At 38.4% G+C, this 12,593-nt stretch overlaps 1 long non-coding RNA gene across 2 annotated transcripts in view; it reads left to right on the forward strand.

Moving 5' to 3' along the window:
• LOC131381207 (uncharacterized) overlaps positions 1-12,593 on the forward strand; it is a 56,695-nt gene that overhangs the window by 17,691 nt on the left and 26,411 nt on the right. For both annotated transcript variants that reach the window (XR_009209780.1, XR_009209781.1), the window contains exons 2-4: positions 3,118-3,167; positions 3,906-3,997; positions 4,093-4,222. This is a non-coding gene — a long non-coding RNA (uncharacterized LOC131381207). The remainder of the gene's footprint in view (positions 1-3,117; positions 3,168-3,905; positions 3,998-4,092; positions 4,223-12,593) is intronic.

The following is a 12,593-nucleotide window of genomic DNA, read 5'->3' on the forward strand; positions in this document are numbered from 1 at the left end:
TCTGGGACCTGACAACTATCTGACTGGGACCTGACAACAATCTAGGACTGACAACTATCTGGGACCTGACAACTATCTGACTGGGACCTGACAACAATCTAGGACTGACAACTATCCAGGACCTATTGCTTTTAAGATATATTACATAGTTGCACCCAAAGATCCTGCTGAACTGTCCTGTTAAATGTCAGGTCTACTCTTCTTCCACTCCCAGACAAGTAATTTAACCAAATTGCAGTAGTAAAGTATACTTCACTTTCTGGGAGATACTATTATATAATACTCTTAAAGAAGAAAGAATCAATATTCAAATAATAATGCCAATTACCCCTATCTGTGCTTTTGATGGCACATAATTGATTTCTCCCTGCATGAAAAATACACTCAATACTTCCCTAGGAATAAAGCAAATGGCTCTTTCAATCAAGACAGAATATGTGAAGTCCTGTAGCTCATTATCTCAATTGGGCACAGATGTGGCTCTTTTGGATCTGGAAACATGAACTATCTATTCCCAATATTCGATTGTGAAACAGGGATACTAAAATAAACATTCCCAGTCAAATAGAGGAAGAAGAGATGATACGCAAAGTCACTGCTCCTTTGCAATTAATCCCGCTGTGACAATTAAAAGTTTGCCATCTCTGAATGCAGGAAATGTTTCCTGATTAGACTCCAGTCCCAATCCCTGCCTGTTGATTACTCATCCTTGTTTCTCAAAACTTTGTTTCTTCTCTCTGGGAGGTTCTTCTTTTTTCCTCACCTTCCTTGGCCATATCAGAAAGGCATATGGAGCACATGTCAATCATGGCAGGTGAGCAACTTTGCCTGTTTTCTGCCACTAGGAAATTGAGGGCCCAGGGATTGTTTTGCCTTCTAATTATAGTCCCTTTTAAACTAGGCTTACAGCATTTTTGAAAACATATACCTTGCAAAACCTTGCTGGCTTTTAGCTATTTGATTTTAGTCAGCTCCTTATGCCAATAGTCACACCCACAGTTCTTTTTGAGACATATGATATCTCTTGTCTAAACTTTGTGATAGGTATGGTGATCTTAACAGGCTTCTTTGGGACCACATATTTGGTCTCTTTCCCTTGATCATAAGTAAATAGGAAATCTTAGCAAGGAGCTTGATGACCTCTCACCACTGCTGCCTTGATTTGATGTTTGTCCCAGAGTTTGTCTTCATTGGCTTTTGTGGCTCATGTCTTTTCTCAGGTTTACTTCTTACTGATTGGAGTTGAGTGCATCTTTCAAATGTACAAGTCCTGAATTGTGTGGATTGTCTTCTTGTCTCTTTCATCTCTGACTGCCCACAGCTTAACTTTTTTACAAACCTCTCTCTTTCCTGTGGTATCATAGCAAACACAGCTAGTAACAAAGCTAGGGACACAAATTTATTACATCCATTACCTATTTTTATGATAGGCAACAGTCTTATCAAATATTTTGGCTTGAATACATGGATTGTCATTTGTCTAAATTTCATTCAGGGTTTTCACACTGCCTGTCAATCAGCCCAAAGGCAGTCACACCTATTGATTTTATATGTGCTATGGTAGCACTCTTACTGTTGTATTAACTTCTGTACGAGTCCTGCAATTACAACAGTCTGAAAATATCAGCATCTTACAACAACACTTACGTCTCACTCATGGTACAATGAGGATGACAAGTTGGCAGCTGTGCCGCTCAGCTCTGTTCCCCCGTGTCTTCCCATTCTTGGACTGAATGAAGCAGCCCCTATCTGGAACATGGTATTCTGTCCTGGAAAAATACAGAACTAAGAGAAGCGCTGAGTCAGACCATGCAGTCATATTTAAAAGTCTGTTCTGACATAAATATCACATTCACTCACATTCCATTGATCAAAGCACACTGCATGATAAAAAGCTAAAAACCACTGAGATAAGTGCATAATTTCTTCCCACAGAATGTCTGAAAAAGTTGTATGATAGTGGGTGGGAATGTATAAGTCTACTATGAGAGAGTATATATGGTACAATAATCTATTCAATTACTATTTCCTTCGATGTTCTATCTCTTTATGTTTCAAATTTTGCATTCTATTTTACTTCAAACTTTTGTTCCAGGTTTGTAAATGTTGGCTTCCCAAATAGATTGTGACTACTTTGATGCTAACTCAGTATCTTCTACAACTTTTAGTATATTTCAGAGACTACCACACATTTATTTTCCAAGAGGATTTATCGGTTGTATTCCAATCGTGTTGGTGGATAAACTCAATATCCCTGAAGGATTTCTGCTTACACGTGGAGGACCAGTTGTTTCTCAAATATTCTGGTTCATAAAATATTAGAATTACTATGTGCTTATCAGTTCCACAAGGATAGAGGTGAAATAAAAGCTAACTGATTCTTTTTGGAAGCCTATATATATTTTTGTTTAAAAAATTGCAACTGAAAATAGACTGTTTTTGTTTTATAACATAGAAACTACGTTTAGTAAAGTCTTGGAAAATATAAATAGTAAGGAAAATACATTAATAAAATTCACGGAAAGATAACAAAATATTTTATACAAAAATGTTTTTGCCCACAGTGTCAACTATTTGCATTCCTATTATAATGGAATATTTGTTTAGAACTACAGAAAAGCTTTTTTTCAATGGTATAACCATGTGGATTTGTCGTACCTGATTTTTTATTGGTAAACTTTAGTTTATGCATTCAAGTGATAAATTGTTATTATGCATATAGCTTTGTACAGGAAATATTTTGGTCATATATGGATAAAAATGGAGTCCTTAGTTTAATAATTTAATTATCTAAAAATGAGCTACAGAGCAAAAAATGTAAATAATAAAATTTTATTAAACATAAAATTAGAATTATAACAAAATAATATGTACCACTTAGGAGATTTAGGCTAAAGTGACCTACCTGAGGATACAAGAGAAAGTATTACATGAGGAAATCGGCTCTGTGAAGGCTGGCCTCTGTCCAACCCTGTCTTTTTTTTTTTGAGATGGGGTCTCTCTCTGTGCCAGGCTGGAGTGCAGTGGCGCAATCTCGGCTCACTGCTGTTATATATAAAGTTTCGGTGCCGCGAAAGAAATATCACTCAAATATAAAATGTTCTTTTTGATTTTCAGCAAGACAAGGTACTTCTATGGAAAGGTGCGCCCTCACCGATGGAGCAATGGTGAGTGCACACCTGAACAAGGGAGGGGAAGGAGTTCTTATCCCTGATGCATGTTGCCCCTGCTGCTGTGTCGTTCCCCTATTGGCTATGGTTAGACCGCACAGGCTAAACTAATTCTGATTGGCTAATTTAAAGAGCTTGACGGGGTGAGTGCTTTGGCGGGAAAAAAAATGGTTATACAGGGTGGAGAATAATGAGACAGGGTGGAGCAGATAGCAGGTAACCGGAATGAGTTATGGTGGAGCAGGTGATCAGGTGATCGGAATGAGTCAGGGTGGAGTAGGTAATCGAAAAAGGTTGCTTTACGAGGAAGTTAAATTTAAAAGTAAAAGGCAAAAAATTGCACATACTGACATATTAATTCTTTGAAGAGAAATTTAGAATTCATATTTAACTCTGCAACCTCCATCTCCAGGGTGCAAGCGATTCTCCTGCCTCAGCCTCCCGAGTAGCTGGAACTACAGGTGCCCTGCCACAAAGCCCAGCTAATTTTTTGTATTTTTAGCAGAGACAGGGTTTCACCATTTTAGCCAGGATGGTCTCAATCTCTCGTAGCAGGTTGTTACATTAAGTTATTGTAAACCACAGAGATACTCAAATTTCTTTGTCAATCATGTTTCTGACTGTAATTATTTTAGACATTTCGTTATCCACAGAAAATTGTTGTCTTATTTTTATCCTCTTTAAAAGATGATTTATAATCAGCTATAGAATTTTGACACGTGCTCTCAAATGCAGGCTTCTGATAGCTTTGGAGATTGTGACATTGAACTAAAGGAAAAACATACAGGACTCATGAAGAGCTGAAATGTTCACAAATATCAAGCAAAGTAAGAGTTAATTAAACAGACTAAACTAATATAAAACTGAAGTAATCTTTTTGACACTTGCTTGGAACATTGCTGATCCTTGTTTTCTTTTTCAGAGTCAAGGAAATTTATTTTGAGCTATTTACAGCATTTAATAATTGAGCAAGGTAGACTCCTATGAACAAAATTTGGAGCATGTTTGTCTCTCTCTCTCTGCCTGGCGTCTTCAGAATTTGGAAACTAGTTGTAAGTATTCCTAACTTATGGCAGTATAATTGTTTGCATCGGTACAATAAGAATCCATTTTCTTTTGCAACAGGATGCAATTGGAGAAACTGGTTGTTTTACCAAGGCTTTGACTGGAAGGATATGCTTCCCTTTAAGGAACCAAGCTCAACTTACAGAGCTGATAAAACCCCTTTGGGAAAACTGGCCTCATACTTTGTCTACACAGTCCCCATACAGGGTTCCTAACCTGTGGTGAGTAAAGCATGTCACTTTCTAACAGGTCCAGGAACCCCATGTTCTTGGGACCTCAAGAAGAGTGGAGTTTACCAATTCACAGGTATTTGAGGGTAAAAACCCATGGGTGGTTTCAGCTTCAGGAAGTCTTATCTGAGATTCCTTGTGGAACAGTGTTCCATCAAAGCCAATTTAAAAAGCCTATGTAGAAGTAATTATTCTTGCTACACTCTATGCAAATAATCAGGCCAAGTATAGGACTAAAGTTTATTTTGCAAACAGCTCAGTCCTATCATGATTTGTTTTTAACAAAGAGGAAGACTGGAGAAAGAAATTATGTTTCAAAACTTATTATACATTTGTCATTAAATTCTAGACTCATTAGCTGTTTTTAAGTTTTTACCTACATTTTGGACTAACCCTGCTAATTTCTGTGAGCCAACCAGTGATCTCTGGCTGCAGCTCACAAGGAATAAAAGGGATAGGCAATGTAAAAATTTGGATCAATGTTTTAATTCTGAGCAATTATTCTGCAAATCCAGTCAGGCGATGGGAATAAATAGGATGCCCATCACCCAGAGGTTTCCTTTTTGGCAAAGTAAGACCAAGGGAACTAACCAAAGCAAAGCCCCATGCCCCCGAATCTTAGCAAGCATAACTACAGCTACCAGTTACCTGGGCATGTCACAAGACATCCTTTTCTCTCCCTTGTTGGAGGACGACTCAATTCCACAGCCTCATCTCAGCATTTGGCTTATCTTAAGGAGTCCATGCAACCCCCTGAGACACATTTTTGTCTCAAACTGAATTCCTAGCTTCAGATCAAAGCCCTAGGAAAAAAACCTGCATCTGAGGGATCCAGAGGCAGATGATAACAGAAGTTAAAAGGTACAGCATAAGTGAGTATGACTAATTCCTGCCAATTGAGCCAAGCTTCCTGTTTCATGGATAAAGTTCACGCTAGTATCCGTGGCATCAATAAGGTCTAGGGAACTCGAAGGCTACTGACAGCAGAGGAGATAGGGTGTACATGGGTAAGAGCAGATATTCCTGTCTCCTAAGCTCCCCTGTTAACATGGATGAAAGCTGCTTTGACACCCGTGGGTAAAACCCTTGTCACAGTTGCCGGAACTCAGAGATATAAGGACAGAAGAAAGAAAGAAGGGTGCCTCACTTTCTCTGCTCACATACCCCGGGTATTCACTAGGAAGAGAAGGCAACCTGAGATGCCTCACTCCCCTCTTTCTAAATGAGTAGCCAACCATCTTCAGTCTGTACCACTTTCAAATGCATCCTGAACCCCTGGGACTCGTTTGAAAAAAAAAAACAAAGCCTTTATTTTTACTTTCTCCTCCTCACTTCTCTCTTCACAGATACATAATTGTGTCTCCGTACTATGGGACACTCCCCTCAGATTAATCCTCCAAACTGGGGAAAGTTAATTTCCCAAACATTAAACTGGTTGACTTAGGATTGGGCTCAGGGGAAGGGAACCCAGAAGCCTGACCTGCTGGCAAAAAGGGTAAAAGTGTTCTTTAATCAGTCGGGCTGTTGGACTCCCTCTCAGTGCAAACTGGTAAAATTCTCAAGATTTTCAAGCAGTCTTTACCCTGATCTTGTTTAATTGTTTTTCTTTTTGGGATGGAGTCTCACTCTGTCACCCAGGCTGGAGTGCAGTGGTGCGATCTCAGCTCACTGCAACCTCCTCCTTCTGGGTTTCAGCGATTCTCCTGCCTCAGCCTCCCGACTAGCTGGGATTACAGGTGTGTGCCACCATGGCTGGCTAATTTTTTGTGTTTTTTTTAGTAGAGACGGGGTTTCACCATGTTGGCCAGGGTGTTCTTGAGCTCCTGACCTCAAGTGAGCTGCCCCCTTCGGACTCCCAAAGTGTTAGGATTACACTCGTGAGCCACCACACCCCCTTGTTTTATTTTGATACATGTTTTTAAATAACTCCGTTTGTCTTTTCTTGCCTTCAGGCCATAAAACTCCAGTCATGCAACCAGAGCCTCAGACAATGGCTTCTTTTGCCAGGGACCCTTCCATAGGCCTCTGAGGGAGCTCTGACAGCTATTTTCCCAAAACAGTGCCCCCTTTCAGCAGGAAGCAGTTAAGATCAGTCTTCATCCTTATCCTTATTCTAACAGAAGTTAGATGTACTTCTTTAGAGGGAGGAATGATAGAGGCAGGAGGCAGATAAGAGAACCTGCATACGGTCTTGCCTAAACATGCCCATGGTCAAAAAATCCGTCCCTTAACACATGCACAGTAAGTGAAATAAATCAATGTGGAATGACTCAGACTAAGGGCCCACCTGTGCACTGGGAGAATGGGGTGGAGCCACAGGAGTTTGTGCCTTATGCAGTGGGGAGGAGCCTGGCATCTTCTGCTCGTGTGTGGTGGCCTGGTATTCACTCTGTGAGGTGGGAGTCTGCTGGCAAGACCCCCTCGTTTTTCCTGAGAACTTTCTTTTAATAAATTCTGTTCTCTTCACCTTTCAATTGTCTGTGGGCCTAATTTTCCCTGGTAATAAGACAAGAACCCAGATATTAGCTGAACGAAGGAGCAAAAATTCCTGCATCAGATTGATTCTGGATATTATAATAAGTTTGAATTGATAGTGTATAAAGGATAAGGTGGGATATAGAAGAGATAAGCTTAGAACGCGTGGGTAGGTACACTACAACATCACGTTGTAGAACTCAAAATCAACTACGTAAGATGCAGGGATAAATATAGCTTTTACTGTTCAAAATGTAACCCTTTTAGCAATGACATGGTTTTAGGGTTTATATTAATCATTGATAGGTTTTTATTAATTCAATGAGAGTAAAGGTACTTACTAGTAATTTCGTTGAAAAATGACAGTATCTAAGAATCTAAGAAACTTTAAGATATTTAATAATTTGGTATGTGAAAATTGGAGGATTTTTTAAAATAAGAAGTATACATTAGTGACCTCTATGTGATCAAAGGTTAAACAGGTTTAAGAAGCTCCAAACTGAGCCAGAGTTGTTTAAAAATTTCCAAATAGCTCCTCAGTTCATGAGCTTATCCTCCAAACCTTACCGATATGCCATCAGTTTTGCGGCAAAAGTTTTCTCTTAGTTCAAACAGTTACACTTGAATCTAAAGTGCATATACAGGAGAGAAGCTTTATAATTCAGTGACACGTATTCTAAACAATTTTCCCCATCTAAATCAGGGAATCACTTTTGAAATTGTGATTGAATTACCAACAAATGACTCAGCAGTTCTTATAAGTGTGATTTTATTGAGTTGATGGCATTTCAGCCACGGAAAATTAGTACAATATTAACCTACCCACATGTCAATCAAGTCTAATGCTGAAGACATTCAATCTCTTAAAAAATCAACAATGGAATCTTTTCTCAGCAGTTTTAAGTTTAATGGGTTTATGTCTCTTGTTCGAGAAGAAATAAATTATATTTTGTTAACCACAAGTGAGCATAGTTAGTTAATTAAGAAAATAAAATCTTCATGATCATCTTCAAATTCTCCCTAAAATCTGTTTTAAAGAGTATAAATATCAAATTGTTTATTTCTTTTTAAATTTTTTTCACAGCTGGCAGTGAATCTGATTTACAAACATAGAGCACAAACTTCTATGATAAAGCACACAGAAGATGCCTAGTACACTTACTCTTTCGATATGAACCTTATTTTCTTGCACATTTCAGATGTCCCACTTGAGCTATTTCTAAATGTTTTTTACTTAAAGGTGGTTAAGACCTTCTCTTATTAGATAAACAAGCTAATCAGGCAAACACACACTTAATAAAAATAGAAATCAGGTGAAATATAGTGGTCACGCAGATTAAATTTGCCGAAGGGTTACCTGTTAAATAACCTCATTTTTTGTCTTGGAAATGTAAGAGAGGCTGCATGATGATTCCACACTGCCAACCGAAATCTCACTGTGGGTTGATTTTTAGAGGCAAATAGAAAGTGACTTGAAAATGTCCGTTATTTATAAAGCCAGAATAACTGTTATTCAGTTTTTTGGTCTTTTACCGTTAAGTTTTAGAAATGATTTATTGAGATTCATTTCTGGATATTAATAAAACATATCAATTTTTATATTATTTATAGGGACTGTTTCAAACTATTAACTTTAAGATACTACAACCCTTTTATTCCAAGGCTACCATACAATGTTCCTCTTTTAAAAGTTCCTTAATTCAAAACCTTTTATTTTATAGTAGACTTTTTAATTGATCATGTGAAATATACAATGGATATGCTTACAGTATAAACATCTAATAATTGAAATTTAGAGGAAGAGTCAGATTGATTTAATCAGTAGAGAATTTTTAAGAAGTAAATATAGGGAAAATGAGGCTTTTAAATTATAGGAAAATAAAGAAAGTTATATGATGAATTAAATGATTAAAAATTTTTTATTTCCTCAAGTTTCCATTTACTAGGTCAGAAACCAATTGCATCACTATCTTCTTTAATAACTTTTCATTCTAATCCTTTAGTTGAATAGATCTATTTTTTAAAATAATTACCTACTCAAACTTTCTGCTAGATAAAATATAAAGGCAAAAACCTCATCTCTGTAACAAATCTTTAGCAATGGAATCATATACACGATTCCAGTAATTTCTCTAGTCTAACATCTAATTATGTACATACGCATTACTTATTTCACAGAAGTGAATGTCAAGCTAACTAGGACTTTTATTAGGCTCTTCATCCACATAGAAAATAAACTCTGGTAAGATTTGCCAGTAAACTGGAATGCTATCTTACATGGAAGGTTGAATGCTTCCCAAGATTTTATTGTTTGAATTTGTTGGTACCATAGTGCAAATCCTATAACTCCGTACACCCTTTTGACTTCTTCAACACTTGTGATGGTGAAGACGATAAACGTTAGATGGAACCAATACACTCTCCGTGTTTCCAGCAAAAGCCTCTTTCTTCTTCGCACAATGTCACCGTGACAATCAGCCTTAGAAGGCACGAAGAAAAATCTTATTATGTCCTTTGTTTTTGCCTATCAGGTATCATAAAACACCACGAAATTCTGTTATGCTTCATTTCCTGGAAACACATATCTACGTGGATCTTTAAATTGTTTAACCTGACCCCATTGACAGTCACCCCAAATTCTGAAATTCTTCCATTGTACTTTTAAATCGCATGATTTGCTATTAAATAGTGACATGTTTTTAGCCAAAAAATCTCCCCTCATCTTTTCCTTGCCTTTTTGTTCCAATGATACTTGGCTTTCACCTGAGACCATGGTTTTCACCTGAAGTTTTTGAAAAACTAAACCTGAAAGTGAAAAATTCCTTTTTTTGCTCCTCGTTTCTGCAAATTTATTATTCCACCTATCTGAACCCTTAACTTCCCCACTCTCCTCCCCATCACTGCTTTCAAACATTTCTCATCAGATTTTACTACCCATCTCTCCTTCTTTTTTGCTCTTATTTATAGATTTCTGGTCATCTCTCCTTTCTTTTTTTTTTTTTTTTTTTTTGAGATGGAGTCTCGCTCTGTTGCCCAGGCTGGAGTGCAGTGGTGTGATCTCGGCTCACTGCAAGCTCCGCCTCCCAGGTTCCCGCCATTCTGCTGCCTCAGCCTCCCGAGTAGCTGGGACTACAGGTGCCCACCACCACCACGCTGGGCTAATTTTTTTTTGTATTTTTAGTAGAGACAGGGTTTCACCGTGTTAGACAGGATGGTCTTGATCTCCTGACCTTGCGATCCACCCGCCTCAGCCTCCCAAAGTGGTGAGATTACAGGCGTGAGCCACTGAGCCCAGCCCCAAACATTTATTTTAAGTTAGGGGAGACACATGTAGAATGTGCAGGTGTATACACTTGTTATGTTGTTACATAAGTATATGTGTGCCATGGTGGTTTACTGCATGTATTGACTCAGTATTATTAAAAATAATGCTTCAATAAACATATGTGTGCATGTGTCTTTATAGTAGAATGATTTATACTTCTCTGGGTATATACCCAGTAATGGGGGATAAATATTATCTTCTTTCTTCAAAAACAAGACTTGGCTGGGCACAGCGACTCACTCCTGTAATCCCAGCACTTTGGGAGGCTGAGGTGGGCAGATGACTTGAGGCCAGGAGTTCGAGATCAGCCTGACCAACTTGACAAAACCCTATCTCTACTAGAAATACAAAAATTAGCTGAGTGTGGTGGTGCTTGACTGTAATCCCAGCTACTCAGGAGGCTGAGGCAGGAGAGTTGCTTAAACCTGGGAGGCGGAGGTTGCAGTGAGCCAAGATTTTGCCACTGCACTCCAGCGTAGGTGACAGAGTGAGACTCTGTCTCAAAAAAAAAAAAAAAAAAAAGATAGTGAAGGTAAAGATATTAAATACTTCATCTCAAATCATTCAGTCAGTAGTTGACGTGGAATTTGGATAAGGTTTGATTGTGGTTTCCAGAGACCAGGAATATAACTACTAGCCTACCACAAAATATTGAAAAGAGATGGAACAGTTTGATAAAGAGTCAGGATGAATAAGGAAGGTCATATTTTCTCCTGAGTTTCCAAAATTAAAAGCAAAATTATGTTGATTTTAACTCAGAAAAAAAGATTCTCAGTCTTAGTTCATTTGATAGTGTTAGTCCATGTGCTGAGGTTACAAAGAAAAACATTGCACTGTATTATTCTTTTTAGTCAATTAATTGTTATGATGATGCTGATGACATTTTGAATGATGGTATCTGTATTTGGGGATTTACATCTAACTTATTTGCTCAAATTTTGCCATTTCTTATTTGACTTCAATCTTTTAAATTATTAAACAGAAGATGACAATTCTAAAGAACAACACTGAGTTACAGCAAGAACTTTGGTGAAATGATGTGTGTGTCAGGGACTGTGGAACAGGTTGCCCTGAGTTTGAGACAAATTGGTTAAGCTGGCCAATGTCATTAGTCTGCCTCCTAAGAATTACCAAATATATTTCTGGGCAAGCACAAACTCCTTATTATAAAATGTGTAAGAATTTTTAGGCTTGTATCTAACCCCAACCCTCCCAGATTTACAGTCACAGGCCCTCATGAAATATGGAAAAGAGAGACTAAGACCCCATCTGATGGCTGGGTGTGGTGGCTCACGCCTGCAATCCCAGCACTTTGGGAGGCCGAAGCAGGCGGATCACTTGAGGTCAGGAGTTCAAGACCAGCCTGGCCAACATCGTGAAACCCTCTCTCTACTAAAAATACAAAAAAAAAAAAAAAAAAAAAAATAGCCAGGCATGGTGAGGCACGCCTCTTATCTCAGTTACTCGGGAGGTTGAGGCAGGAGAATCGCTTGAATCCAGGAGGCAGAGGTTGCAGTGAGCCAAGATCCAGCCTGGACGAACCAAGATCTCGCGGAAGAGTGAGACTCAATCTCAAAACAAACAAACAAACATCTGACAGAATGATGGTGGGAATAAAATGCCATAAAATGTGGATTCCAGGAGAAGACAATGAGCTGCCTTAGAGAAAATTTGCTTATTAATGAGAAAGAACGCTGGGGTAGGGAGCTAGACTCAGCAGAGGGCCCTCATGCTGGAATGGAGCAGTCATTCTGGATAGAGTATAAGGTTGTTCCTGAACCTGTGGACATTCTCATCTCAGGAATCCTGGAAAGAATACTTCATGGTAAGATCTGTAACACCTGTGTAACTGCGTGGTAAGCTCTTCTGCTTTCTAATGTTTTCCTACACTAGTCAAGCATGGTAAAGGGAATCTATTTTCCTATGCTCTGAAGAGAGAAGTAAACCCAGGGATACACAAGTGGGCAAAGATGGTGGTGAGCTCAAAGCTGTGGCTGCAGAGTGACTAATTTCTCTAAGGTTGTCAGAGATCAAGTATAGTTCAGTGATGCTAAAACAACAGAAACACTCTTCACATAGCAGATTGCTGCAGATGAATTAATACAGAATAGAGCAACCCAAGAGTCAATAGCATGATAAAGAAAACAATTAGGTCAGAGATCTATAGGCCATCAAGCAGTAGGATTTTTATGAGAAATTTCTAACTTTGGGGATTCCTGGAGTCCTAAGCAGAGTAATGGTCTGAGGTTTTTATTTTTGTAGGTGGTGTCCAGTGATCCAAGAATATTAGGGGCAAACATCTAAAGTGACTTTTCTGATTCTTAAGCA

The sequence above is a fragment of the Hylobates moloch genome, unplaced genomic scaffold (assembly GCF_009828535.3).
Source record: "Hylobates moloch isolate HMO894 unplaced genomic scaffold, HMol_V3 SCAFFOLD_14, whole genome shotgun sequence".
NCBI classification, from domain to species: Eukaryota; Metazoa; Chordata; class Mammalia; order Primates; family Hylobatidae; genus Hylobates; species Hylobates moloch.